This window comes from Haemaphysalis longicornis, unplaced genomic scaffold (genome assembly GCF_048455015.1).
Source record: "Haemaphysalis longicornis isolate Haplotype H1 unplaced genomic scaffold, Haemaphysalis longicornis Haplotype H1 scaffold_2, whole genome shotgun sequence".
Taxonomy (NCBI): Eukaryota; Metazoa; Arthropoda; class Arachnida; order Ixodida; family Ixodidae; genus Haemaphysalis; species Haemaphysalis longicornis.
In genome coordinates this window covers 108,106,800-108,121,452 of record NW_027526295.1, presented here as the reverse complement: position 1 = coordinate 108,121,452, position 14,653 = coordinate 108,106,800, and the positions used below count along the sequence as shown (strand labels likewise).

Sequence of the window (14,653 nt, the reverse complement as noted above, 5' to 3'; positions counted from 1 at the left end):
TTTGAAGCCTGGCTAGGCAATTCTTGAGCCAGCCTTGGATGGCTGGCAGGTCATCTTGAAGGGAAGTCCATAGTTTCCATCAGTCGGACCGCATCTGCAGAAATTCAAAATTGGTCTCAGTGTTAATCATGTGCGTACAAAAACCAGAAAGCATTCTCCCTTTATTTAAAAGCTATACTTTGACAACAAAACAAACAATGCAAATTTAGGGTGTTTATTGTGTCAAAGCTACGTAATGAGGCTATGAGCCGCGTAAGGAGGTGGGCTCTAGATTCATTTAGGTCACCTGCAGACACTCAACACACAGGCATTTTTGTTTATAGCTTCAACTACAAAAGTGACTGCTGTTGCTAGGATTAGACCTGGATCTGTGGCCTTAGCAGTGCAATGTTTTGGCTACTATAGGCCACCGCTACTTTGACAAGATGGGCATGAGGTGAGCCCGACTTGGTACCTAGAATCAACCTGGGCTGTTTGAGAATTTTAAGGTGAGCTTGCTGTAGAGGGTCACTTGTCATAAACTGTGGGCTTTGAACTATTTCTTCACAGCACAAATTTGCGCAAGTTGGTTCGAACTGTGATACATGTGATGGAACAACAAAGAAGACCACACAGGATTAGCGCTGGTCCTCTGTGGTCTTCTTTGCTGTCCCATCTTTAGTGTGCTACTTAACCATGTTTTAAATTTCTTCCCCTTTGGCTATTGTTTTGTTCACAATTTTCTCTTTGTCTGCCCAAATCAGTGGGTCGTCACTGCAGCGCCTAATTTTGAACACATGCACACCCTGCGATGATTTCCTTCACAAGTTTTGGTTTCGCACAATCCCTCAGCTTGACTAGCTCAGACTGAGGAAGGCGAGTCTTCAAGCCATCACAAGTGTCATTCAAGCACTTCAACTTGCCTCACACTCCACAAGCGTGCAGCAGGCATGGATGTCATGTTAACACCAGTGCCTCATCTCACACACCATTACCACTTAAAGGAGCACTGACACCAATTTTCGGCGTTATATTATTGCACAGTTCGCTTCCTTCACTCAACAGAATACCCTGGCTGAAATGTGAGCGGCCTGCGACGCGAAGAACATAGTTCAATTGGATCTCATTTATCGCGCCGACGGAGCAGCGGGTGGAGCGGCACTCAGCACATGGACATCAGCGTGACATCACCCGTGAAGCCAAAAGAAGTGACGCGACAGCGGTCATCAAAAACACGTGAAGTCACTTAACACGTGCAGCCCCACAAGCGGCGAGAGGGCGCAACACACTCTCAAGCAGGCGCCGGTAACGTCCGCACAAAGCGGTGAGGTCAGGCCGGGATTCTGCCATATGCGCCGTTCGGGATGAAAGCGCGAGAATTTGAAACAAACGACTTTCAGCCTGTTCAATGTAATTATTTATCGCGCGCTAAAGTATTTGAAGTGCTTTTTCTGCTTCGCCAGAACATTAGGCATCGATAAAAGCAATAAAAGTGTAACATAAAACTTTCGTGTCAGTGCTCCTTTAAAATGTCACCACAGGCTTGAGTGCCAAAATTTTTGTAACTCTAGCCATGGTCATTTGAAGCAACACAAGAAAAAATAAAATCAGGCAACAGGGACGACTGAGCTAGCACGAAATGAACCGCATTATCCGCACCGCTGTAGGCGCGCCTGTCCAACCATACAAATGGAATCTGCGCTGCTGCTCCCGTGCTAGCAAGCACTCGAGAGGCCAGTGCATAATAACCCTATGAGACGGGGCAAGAAGCTGAACGATTTTGACTCCGACAAATGTAAAAATGTTTTGGGCTGTATTTGCTTATATCTGAGATGTTCTCTTGCAACTTTGTTCGTTTCATTGTGGGAATCGTTCATCTCAACATCCAACAGATTCAAGAAACTTACTCCATTTTACTCTGTGGTAAATGTTAACTTAAAATGTATGATTTCCACTTATTCCTGCACAAGATACCAATAAAACTGGACAAATGTGTTGTCATTGGCGCTATAAGAGAAAAATGGAAGTGCGAAACAAACTCCATCACATCCTACTAATGGCTATACACCGTGTAAAATATGGAAGGTTTTACGCACCAAGGACATATCTCGGCTATCAGGCATGCCGTAGTGGAAGGCTACCGAATAATTTAATGGGGATTTTTAACATGCACCTAAAGCATGACAGTTGGGAGATTTTTTATAATGCTATTCAAAGATGGTTTAGGTGGATTTCCTAGTGAAAAATGCGATAAAAAAAGAAGCACTGGTAGACACAACTCCAACATTAAAGCCTTACTGTGTACTGCTATAAGGCACACTGCAGATCTTACAACGTTAAGTTACACAAGGTACTGGCTAGTTGATTCTTTATAATTTGAAAAATACACTTACTGCATGATTACATGAGGACGGGAACACGAGGACGACAGTGTGTTCTGGCTGTTGAGAGTAATGATGGGAAGTACACGTGTTGTTGCTTCTTCAAAGAACAAGTTTGGTGCTCAGCCTGTTATCCTCCTGCTTGGCTATCATTTAATCGTACAGTGTGTACTTTTTATATAGGTTAATCCCTTTGGGCTTAATACTGATACAGCTCATATTGATTTAGGAAGTGCATTTTCAGAAAGCATGCAGAGCATGCCGAAAAAATACAAGATTGCTGTACCTTTTGGTGGCATTCCAAAGCTTGAAGGGGCAATTCCTCAGCCAGCCTTGAATGCCTGCCAGGTTCTCTTGCTATACACACTCCAGCACCGCCTGCAGTACAAATAATAAGCTCCAGTGAAGTGGGCACGGCCTTTTCCTGCACAATAAAAAAAAGAATACTATTGCAGAGAAATATTGCCTCCCAAGCATCATGCATGCAAAAACAAGCTATGACTCTTTGTACAGACAGTATCTCTGTTAACAAGAGAGTGCACTACATGTGTTGCACTGCCACTTCATTTCTGATAACAGAGAAGTTGATGCAACCACAGCAATATCAACCACCTGCACTCAGCTAAAGCACTGCACACATTAACCTGACGCAGACATGAATATATTGATCTGTTCACTCAATCTTCCTGTGCATACATAAACTGAACAAATCTAGGGCGTTTAGGTAGACACCATGAAAACTACCTTTTACATCAAACCAAGTTTTGCACCTCTGCAGGAGGTGTAGGTTAGCGCAATTGTGCCTGCAGGCGCAAGTGCGCTGCTGAGTGATGCTGGAAGCATGGCAGAAGGGAGCGACATAAGTTGCCTAACTGCTTGTGACCTGTTGACTCAGCCTGTCTACTTATACATGTTCTTCACCAAGCAGACAGTGTTCAAATCAACTATACTCACCTCGTAGGCTTTCACACTCAACCCATGCACTTATACGTGGGCGTACTGAATTGGAATAAGAAGCAACTAAGAAGCAACTATCTACTCAACCCTCCTCCCATTTCTCTAAGCAGGATTATTTAACAGTCTTGACTACTATAAAGCACTGCCGACAAACAAACATGAGAAATTTTAACACTTTTTTTTTGGGGGGGGGGTGGGGGGTGGCATTATAAATGAAGATGCTTGGGCCTCCAGGTGAGCCAACAATTACTGTTTGTAAGCACACATGGGCTTATTTGGGTAACGGCCACACAATGACCACAGACTAATGAAGCCCCCAATATTGAAACTTCAACAGTGTACACCGAACAATGGGCCGATTTTTCTGGTGCTCTCAACAAGTATTGATTGTTGCGACCATTTCACCCTTGTTTAAGGTGAAGGGGAAGCCGAGGGACAAAAACACCGATTCACTTACTAATAACTGAAGCGTCTGTGAGGAGTTTTGACGATATTTATTTAGCCAGAAGGCCCACACATCAGAATACTAATGGAAAGGAGGCAGTTACTTCGCCACCAACTAAGAAATGCGAACACGGCGCAATGCTGATTAACCATACATTTTTACATTTTCTGGTGCACGTAATCTGAATCACACGTAAGTAGTGCGTCACAAAAAAAAGCACCTCTGCGTCAAACCTCACGGGAAGTTCATAGTCTGGCAGGGAAAGTTTTTAAGCGTACACTCACCTGAAGTGTGTCCCAGAAGAATTCGAAGGAACCATTTTCTCAAAGCCGCGTGTGTTCGAGCTGGGAGCCAAGATAAGCTGCACACCTCTTTCTTCAGACAAACGCCACTTCTGTCGCCTCGACGAACTTCTGCAGGCGCCATTTCACCAATACACTGTTCACACTAAAAGCGCTACAGTGAACGAGAACCCACCACTGAGAGCGCAACGAACTTTTCAGTTTTCTTTCACACACACTACCAGCGTTATCGCTGCTGACAGAAAACCTACTGTAGTCACTGGCACAGCTAACCACAGACGTCGACACGGAAGGACGGTTTCAGCTAAACGTAACACCACAAAAAAGGAAACAGTTTAGTAACACCAGCTTATTTAGTGGCTCTAGTAACACCTAGGCAAACACAGCGCGCGCGGCAACGCGGCTTCCCGGCATTCACTGCCTCCCAGATTTCAAAATTTGAAAAAAATAATCAGTGAGTTGCATCTCAATTACTTGCACATTTAAATTGCTAAAAATCTGCAAAATAATTGCAGAATTCATCATAATTTTCAGCGGCTTTATTAACAAAAGCTTCTCTTCTTTTTATGTGCGGTCCTATAAAGTACCGCCTTCACGATATTCCTTCCTCGCGCGTAAGCTTCACAAATCCGCCGCAGCTTCGCACTCGTTTTGTTGTGTAATGCAGCCGCCTGTAGCGCTGGTATCTTACCCCTTATTGACGCCGTTGTTTGAATGTGTAGTAACGAGCTGCAATGCGTGATAGCGGTTCTAACCAGGAAACACTGTTGAGACGGGATTGCGCCCTACCTGATAAGCATCCGTGTAAGTGTGACGCCGGCATTGAACGGAAGATTTATGCCGGTGTGCGTTCAGTTCGTTAGCAGCATCGTGCGAGTACCCACTTGCCGGGCGTGTTGTCAGTGGTCTCTGGAATGTGAAAGTAAGATTTGTCCTCTATGGTAGCTTATCAGTATGTGTAGGACCATCGTGTGGCGAGATAATATTGTTCCTGTAAGCTCACGTCACGGCGTAGGTGAGCGGGTCAATCACGTCTACTGCGCTTAGCTTTTTAACCTGTAGGCAATTCGCTTCATTTGAGAAACCGTGATGTTTTTTTTTAGGGGGGGGGGGTTCGGTGGTTCCGATGTACCCTGGGGGCAATAAATTCCTATATTCGTACCCTTTTGCACTGCGTCAGACTGAATACCTTATGCGACACGAAGAAACCCACGGCTGCAATTCTGTGCACGTCCGTTGGAGAGAAAATTGTGCTTGGCTAAGTCACGTTAACAGCGGAGCTGTTGTTTCTGGCCGTAATGTGTGCGGTGTGCGGCGTCCTCTGAAAACTGGATCATAGTTACTGCCGCCGTTTACCGCGCGTGTGAGCCCGCGTCTTACAAGCAGTGCCCGGTGTCCAGGCTTGCACGTGGCGCTCGCAAAAAAACACCAACATGGAAACAGTTCACGTGTGTTCACGCTTCAAGAGGGAGCACAAAACAGCTCGCGTTACAGACGCCCAGTTCGCGAAACCCGTCGGCGCCGGTTCTAACACCTGTTGACGCGTTCAACTTTGGGAGAAATGTGAAAGCCTGCGATCCGGGGACGGACGCCAGTCATGTATGAGGAAAACGGCGTACGATATAGATGAATATGACGATGACCTCTACTGCCACAATGTGAACATGTAAATAAACAAGTTCAAGGGCTTACATAGAAAGAAATCCTCCAGCCTCGTTATGGTTCAAACCTCGCGCGACTTAGTGCAAGCTTCGCCAATTTTTTTCGTGTAGCCATAACATTATTCCACGTTCAAAGGAATTTATCCTCAAGTTCATTTATCGTGTCATAATTTAGACAAAGCGCGTTCAAAGTTTCATAAATATTTCACAGCAATTGTGTTGTAAAAAAAACACTGGTACCATCATACGCTTACTACCAAGTAATTATGAATCGGAGTTAGCTGGAAATGACGTGAATCCCAGTAAACGGTAAAAAAACAGCTTCAACTCTAAAGAACGCGCTTGCGAGTAGATTTCAATTCAATGTTATATACATTTAGACAAACGTAGAAAACTTAAACCAGCTCTTTACAAGCGCTGCTTTTTCAATGAGTGACCTTGGTTCTCCAACAAATTTGCTATGGGAATGTAGACTGGCTTCACCTCCAGGCCGATTTTGTTGAACTATTGAAATTTTACTGTAGCACGCATATCAATGCCTATGGTTATTAAGTATCGTTGCAATATATGATGAAGAAACGACATTCTGATTATTTTTCAGCCGGAGCTCTGAATACATTGTGAAGCGTGCACGTGCACAGCCTGCATGCGCGTAGGAGACAATTATGTTTAAAAGGGCCGTACGCATACGATGTTTGCATAATAACAAAGTTTCAACAAATTTGAAATTTTTTTCTGGCTTGTATTTTAATGCGATAACCCAGTTCACATTCATTTATCCACATATACAACCACGTGTGTGTGTTTGTCAGTGAGAAGTAGCCACAGGGGTTTATCCAGAATTTAGGCTTCTAGGAGGTGACGAAATCCTTCTGGGGTTTTCTTTTGGGGGAATATATAAAACCCTGAGTAGCCAGAGGAAAGAATAGTGTTCCAGTCAATCACACAACTGACGAGCTGTTTGCCACAAACACAAAGCGCGTTTCATGCATGAAATGGTCTCTTTAGCCATCTGGCGCAATCCACCTGGCATTTTCCTTTCTTCTTCACCTGCCACCTCGTCTCCCACCTGTCAGCGAATCCGCGATGAGTCGTCTTCCCTAGGTTTGACTCTTTCACGCTTGATTGGACTGGATTCGGAAAACGTTATTGGGGCCTGCGAATAAAGCCCTATTGCTAGGTCTTCTGGATTTAATAATGTTCCCTTGACCTCCGTGAAACGCGTCCAGTAGACACCGTAAGACATTAGTTCTCACTATAATTTGCACTATCTCATACCAAACGCAATGTAGGCGATCACGTTCTGTAAGCAGAGCCTTTTACAGCCAACGTCGTTTAGACGCAGTTATGTGCGTAAACCGAGGGGTGCAAAAGGGGCAATTTCACTTCCAATTGCCCCACAAGAAGAGTTGTTTACTTCCACTTGTTCTTTGCCCTTCCCTCGCAATGCAAATCCTGCCGACGACCATAGCTCAGCGACCTCAGCGCAACGTGCTAAACGCAAAGAAATTAAAGGTTTTTCCTTTCCACAAAACGTCTGTCACGAAGTGACTATTGCACGTCTTGCGTAGATAGCCAGAAGACATTATTAGTAGGTGTCTTCGATTCTAAGCTAGAAAAGACGTGAGCACGACAATGATTGCAGTACAGCTAGACGATATCGCGTCATTGAAAACGTCTTTAAAATGCCACCTCTTAGCTGTCTTTCAATCAACGTCATGTAGACGTGTTCAATAGCTGAACATCTGACACATCTATTAGTGATATCTTTCAGCTGTCTACACAAAACGTTCTGTAGAAATCTCATGGTAGACGCTTTTTAGGTGTCTTAAGAAGCTTACAACATCAGCCAGCTAGGACAAACGTCTTGTACACGTTGAGGTTCATATGTCTTCTAGCCATCTTAGCACAGATGACTTATCAACGTCTCACGGAGTTCAAGACGTCGGAGATCTCGCACAGGTGTGCTGTAGCTATCTCTCTTAAGACATCTTTGAGACATACAAAAATAGACGCCTTATAGGTAACTTTTATAGCGCAAGATGTCTAAGACCTCGCAAGACCATGGTAGACATCTCTAAGACGTTTTGTGTTCAGTGGGGTATACACCTACCCTTAGCACATCAAGCAATCTACTTCCCCTACTGCCGATTTGCTGCAACAGATTATTTTCCCTTATCTTTCATTTGAAGGTGTGGGCATATACATTTCCGTCTCAACTTCAAAATCTATTCAGTGATTGCCGTCGACGACTTGGATAGGTACGAAGATATCTCTCTCCCCTCCTATTTAGTTGTGCTCACAAAATTCCGACTTTGCGCAAAATCATCTTGCGACATCCACTACGTCATGTTCTGGTGATGTTTGCCAGAAAAAAATAAACCCCATTTTTAAGGAAGCAAAATTCACTCTCCTGTAATCTTTATTCTCCGCACTGTAATGGCCGCTACATACTGGGATACGTGGAGCATTTACAGGAATCAAGACTGAGTTGGATGAAGAGTAATTCGAGGACAGTGTGGGCTCTACGCGAGCTTTCAATGTTCTAGCTAACGAATAATCGTCAGCATCATCATTCTCCTCCTACTCTGCAACGTTATTCAGCTTCTGTACTTCAAATTCCCATTATCTCAACTACGCTTTTCCAAATATCAACGAACTAACGTGTAGGATACGATCACGGGCAATATTCTGTGGCTTCGAGTTATCCAGAGGAAACATAAGTTTAATATATTCAAATACCCAAATACGAGCACTCTAGAAGCAGAAAAATGAACCCCTCCTACCTCAATTCGAGTCGTTAACCTTTATTAGGAAAATTTTAGCGCTGTAGCATTCTTTAACACAAATTCAGCTCAAATCGGCAGGAAGAACATGGTGTCACCTCCTAAACACATTCCTGACATTCGAAATACTCGCACAGATACGTTGAGTTCGGCGCCCCTTCTTCGGCTGGCGGACCGTAATCATGGGACAAAATATTCGATTTCAGCAGCACAAAATCGCTGAAATGGTCCCGTCGATTTTTCGGTTGTATAGAAGGACACCTGTGCCGTGGTGAAAATAGCTCCTAAATAGCGGCACATCTGCATAGAGAATTTCGGTGCAATAATAGCTCCATAAACAGCTTTCTTAAGGTACTGAAACTATGCTTAACACCGACTCTAAACAGTTTCCTATAAACACCTTAAAGCATAAATTGCGTACCCGAACTGAGAGGGTGAGAAAAACACGCATATACCGAAAGCAAACAAATATAGGTTGCTTCAACGGATTCCCTTGTAGTTGCTTTGACGATGTTGCGAAGTACGATCAATAAAACTTTTGGTTTAAAAGAAAAAACCAAATTGCCAATGAGATCGTTGAAATACCCGTTATTTTGCCTTTGTGGTACCTGTTTCTTCCAACCGTAAAGCCTACACCCAAAAAGGTTGAATTCTTGGAAACGCGCAATGAAATGCGGCGAAAATGAAACAACGTGCACTGCATTAACAAGTAGGTTGGTTTTGGTGGAATATTTATTTTATATTCAAATATACGTGATTCCGATCAGTCACTATTACAAACTTAGCACTCTGACCGTACGTATTCTTGTTGTCCAGCGTTTTCGGTGCCGTTATTATATTCAAAAGGTATGCTAACACGACTGTCTTAAACCCACTTTGCATGCCTTATTATTACTTTTATGCAAAAATAAATGAAGTTTTCACATTTCTATAATGTCAGTGCGTCTTCATATGTATTCGCATGGCATTTGCATTATTCGCAAAATAAAATACTCGTCCGTGCGGGAACCTATATTTTAATATAAGGTTTAAACTACCAGCCCGGCAGTGACACACATGATCGTGGCGATAGCTAGTATGGAAGTGCCCCTTTTCTGAACAACTTTGTATTCTTGGGCTTTATAGAAATACGGTATTCTAGTGGAGCTAAACCAGGGATTTTGAACAATACTTACCGTATTCTCCTTCGGTTAAACCTGCTAACAGGCACAGTTCGCTGCTTTCTAATACGGTATATTCCCTTGGCTTCCCTTGGCCCAATAAAAAGAGAAAAATGAAATATTCAAGCTCAAAATATGGCCTAAAATCTTATTTTGGAATATTGGGTTGCAAAACGACATTCCGATAAATATCAGTTTTTCCCATATAACAAAGGAATAACTGTTCACATCGCAGACAAACGTTCCTTAAATAAAGCAGTAATAAAATCTTTGAATATTGCTTGCTACACATGTCGACGTGTTTGTCTCAATTTCGCCTAGTGTAATAAATTATAAGCGACACCATCGCCAGTATCATTGCCTTTTTAATATATTTCAATTTGGGAGAAATCCAGCGCTCGGAATTCTCCGTGAATGGATATAGCCGCATAAGATCGGCAACCTGCCACGCCCAACTGAAGAGGCTGCTACTCATTGTAGTCACATGGCATACACTAAACCACAAACGAAAGCAGTGTGTTCTTTTATCGTCGCTCCAACTTTACACCATTGTTTCTGCACCAGCCCCCTCTCTCTAGAAATAAATGCTGATTACTGCTCGGTTAGTGGGGCTAGGTACTTTTCCTCTTATCTTTGAGCTCCGCAATAATACATGGCCCCCAAAAAGTCTCGCAATGACTACCCAGAACCCCTCGCTACCGCAACATTCATCACTTGTCCGGGAGCGGTCTGCCATAAAGACTGATTCATCATCAATCATTCCGATGGCACAGACGTTGGGGCTGGCTTATTTCATACAAAGTGATACGCACAAACAATATCCAGGGCGAATGCACAAAACTGAAAAGCACGAATGTTTGCTTGGCTTCTGTTAAATCGTGTGGCTTCTGAAACATGCGGTCATCTTTCACAGCAAGCTTGCAGAATGTTTTTGGGCAGCTAGCTGTACCAAGGAACGAGCGCAGCAGAACTACAGCGAGCGCACACAGTGGGCAGATGAGGACTTCCTATAATACCTCAGCGACATTATCGGCAAGGGTGACAGCACCATGACCAAAATGGGCAAAATCACACACTTCTCTCGCGATATAGGTGACGATGCTTCCTAGGCGCGTCTCGCTTAGAGTCACCACCGTATGGGCTGACATGATAAACGCTATCCTGTGTTTCAAAGGGCTACGCAAGCAGCACTCACTCACTTGGATAACTGTACCACAAGAACATCCCCTGTCCAACTCTTGGCCGGTCATTACATAAAGGCTTTCGTTTTCCTGCAGACCACGCATGCAGTTCATTCGCGATATTTCTCGTGAAGTTTGTCCCATGCACGGTATGTTGAAGCCATATTCTCCGCGGTCTCCTGCAATTCCCAAATTTATTTAACAAGACGCCGGAACCCTTCCAGCTATGCACAGAAAATTCCCCTTACTCATCCTGTGCGTTGCCCATAAGTTGTGCTACGTTCCATTTTCTAGACTCTAAAATACTCTGACGCCGTGCACCACATGCCGACGGCTACTGAGCCTAACTTCTCTGACGCCAAGTGATTACCTGCCATGACGTTTACACAACACCAACGAACTAAAACTCCTGCCTTTCTTTATCAATCACTAGGTGTGAATTCACTGTTAAAGGAGCCACGAAGAGAAAACACAAGTTTGGTTCATTTAAAAGATTGTCTCGTTAGAATCATACTGACACCACTTTTAACGTAAACTTCGCTCAAATAAGCTACATAATTAGGAAAAACGGGAATGGTCATGCGACCCACCAGCTCATTTCCCGCAACAGAGCCTATGATGTCACATGAGCTAAGCTCTGCGATTGGCCGAGGCTGACAGAAGCAGACGCAAATTAGGTAGAGCTTACAAACTAGACGAACGAGCGATTTGCGCTTAAATTTAGGGCACATTCTTTACAAAGCAATACAAATGATGGGACAAACAGTGGAAGTTACGAAAGCATATGTAAACATAGAAGTACTGATACGTTCTGCTGTTCGTACTGCGCACAGCATGCTTGGTTTAGCTGCACAGCACTACGGGGCTTGGGGTTGTCTCAGACTACACTGGCCGATTGATGCAAGCAACGGTGTCTACGTGACCTCATTTGTCGAGCGAGCACTGTTTCGTTTCAGGGAACGAATATTTTCTCCCAGAACAAAAACGAGCCAGGTTTAAATGCGGGCAAAAACAAACCAAACGCTGGTCAGGGTATGGTGGCGCCATCTAGGTTACGGAACGTAAAGAAACGCGGGAACAAACCAACACCGCTGTACAGGGTGGAGACAACCCTTGAACGGTCCCGTGCCGCCGCAATTGAGCCAACGGGGTCGACGCGTTATTCTTTTCGTTTCCCACGAGACCTAGCAACGCGAAACAGACAATATGATTCAAACTTCTTCAGTAAACCACGTTGCGGCAATAATTTCAGCGCGGTTTTGACACAATGACTTGCTTCGGCGGCGAGCGAGCAACCGAAAATGGCGGCGCCAGCGTATACGTGTCTCTAACCTGTACGGCGCATGCGTGAATGAAGGTACTCTAGGCTCCAGAGCGGTCGGTTCCTGTGATGTCATTTGGGACCACGAAAACGCACGATTGAGCGGGACAATCAAAATTTTAACCGAGATTGTTTAATTTCTCAGTGAATAAAGCAAAGTTTGTATCCGGACAAGCGCTGGGGGCACTATAAAACACGAAATCTTTCGAATAAAACCAACTTGCATTTTCTCTTCATGGCTCCTTTAAATTACGGGGGGTCAATACGAGTAAACACTTGGTGGATGACGGGGAATGGCGTAATACTCTCTTCTTTTGCAGTTCCTGGACACGTTACCCGGACACGGACACAGAAGTATGAGGGATGCGCTTAACGCTTGCTTGATTTTAGGGGGAAAGCACTTTAAGGACTCGGGCTCTCTGTGTCTCGTGTCGCCGTCGTCTCCTGTCGTCCCTGCAAATCAAGTTGTCAAATGATGGTAAAACAACAAGTGTATAATGAATAAAATCGGTGAAAAAACTAATGAGGTTTAAACTAAGTCAACATAAATAAATAATGAGGATGGATTTGCTTTGATAATTGAAAATTATAACATTCCACCTGGAAATTGGTTTCAATGCAGGTTTTCCTCTGTAAGGCATACTTATTAGCATGTTGCTGCGTGTTACACGAGGACAACGTACGGCTAGTCTCTGTTGAATTCTATACTTTGGTTCAACGCAAGACAGCGAGGCACCGCCTCAGACAGTGTGCTATTCCTTATTCTATATCCGTTCATCATGTGCCTTTATTTATTTATTTATTTATTTATTTATTTATTTATTCAGTTACCCTCAAGGCCCGAGGGCATTACAGAGGGGAGTGGGTACATACATACATGTACAGCATACAAATCAAAATACAACAGAAAAATTGCAATCAAGTAACATCGCTTGCTACAGGGTTGAACTAAGGCTACGTACAAATAAAATTAGTGACAGCAACTTTAAATAAAGCAGCATCTTTGATACCAACGATATCTAGGAAGATGATTCCAACATACAGAAGTTTCTGGCACAAATGACTCCTGAAAACACTTGGTGTGCGCTGACGGAACTCCTACTTTATGGCGATGATCAATGCGAGTGGAAACGTAAGTTGGTTGGGCCAATAATCTATTTCTGAGTAATGGATTGGTGAAGTAAATTTTGTGAAATTGACACAGCCGAAATACTTTCCTGCGAAGAGACAGAAGGGGTAATTATAGTGTGGTTTTCATTGATGTGACGCTCGAGGTGCGATGGTAATTAGAGAGGATGAAACGCGCTGACCGATTCTGCACTCGTTCTAATTCGTAGATAAGCGAGTCATGACCAGGGTCCCAGACAGATGCCGCATATTCTAATTTGCTACGTACCAATACTTTATAAAGTAAGAGTTTCAAGGAAACGGATGCCTGATTAAAATTTCTTCGAAGATAGCCCAACGTGCTATTAGCTTTAGCTGCAATATATTCAATGTGTGTCTTCCAAGATAATGTAGAAGTTATGTATATACCCAGATACTTATACGAATTTACTGCTTCGAGAAGAACATTATTAATTTGATACGCCCTGATACTAGTGCTGTGACGGTTAACGTGCATGTACTTGCATTTCTTAACGTTTAACGTCATGCCCCAAGTCTCACACCATTTCTGAACCCGATCCATATCTGTCTGCACTTCTAGAACGTCTGAATGACCCTTAATTGCCCGATAAATTACGCAGTCATCTGCGAAAAGACTGACTGAAGAAGTAATGTTTAGAGGCAAATCGTTTATATAGACCAGAAAGAGCAATGGTCCCAACACAGAGCCCTGTGAGACCCCAGAGCCAACCGGGACCCTGGGGGAGTCAAGGTTATTAACAGTTACAAATTGGGAACGGTTACTGAGAAAAGCAATCACCCACGCGAGGACGTTATCATCTATATTGACGCTCCGTAATTTTAAAATGAGTAAGTCATGAGGTACTTTATCAAACGCTTTTGAGAAATCTAAAAAGATACAGTCAATGGGTGTGCCGTTGTCAAGAATAGAATGCAAATCGTGAATAAAACATAATAGTTGCGTTTCACAGGAAACGTTTTTACGAAATCCATGCTGCGAAACAGTAAAGAAAGAATTGCCCTCTAAAAATTTCACAAGCTGCGAATAAATTACGTGTTCCATTATTTTGCATGGTATCGAAGTGATTGATACTCGTCTGTAATTCTCCGGACAAAGTTTATCACCTGACTTAAAGAATGGAATAATTTTTCCCACACTCCAATCATCCGGAAGACAGCCTGCTTCCAGAGATTGCTCAAATATTTTTGTTAAGATTATGGAGCTGTAGACTTTAGTGTTTATAAGAAACTTGGAAGTAATGTTGTCGATTCCGGCGGAAGACGAGACTTTAAGGTTTTCTATTATTTTTGTACGCCTGCTGTGTCGAAACGAATTGCTTCCATCGGGAGAT

At 43.5% G+C, this 14,653-nt stretch overlaps 1 long non-coding RNA gene across 1 annotated transcript; it reads right to left on the bottom strand.

Annotated features, from left to right (window-relative positions):
• Positions 1-6: 6 nt before the first annotated feature.
• LOC144167292 (uncharacterized) lies at positions 7-4,149 on the bottom strand. Its single transcript, XR_013321925.1, has 3 exons — positions 4,047-4,149; positions 2,647-2,738; positions 7-94 (listed from the first exon to the last, which is right to left on the bottom strand). It is a non-coding gene; the product is annotated as an uncharacterized LOC144167292 (long non-coding RNA).
• Between the last annotated feature and the right edge of the window lie 10,504 nt (positions 4,150-14,653).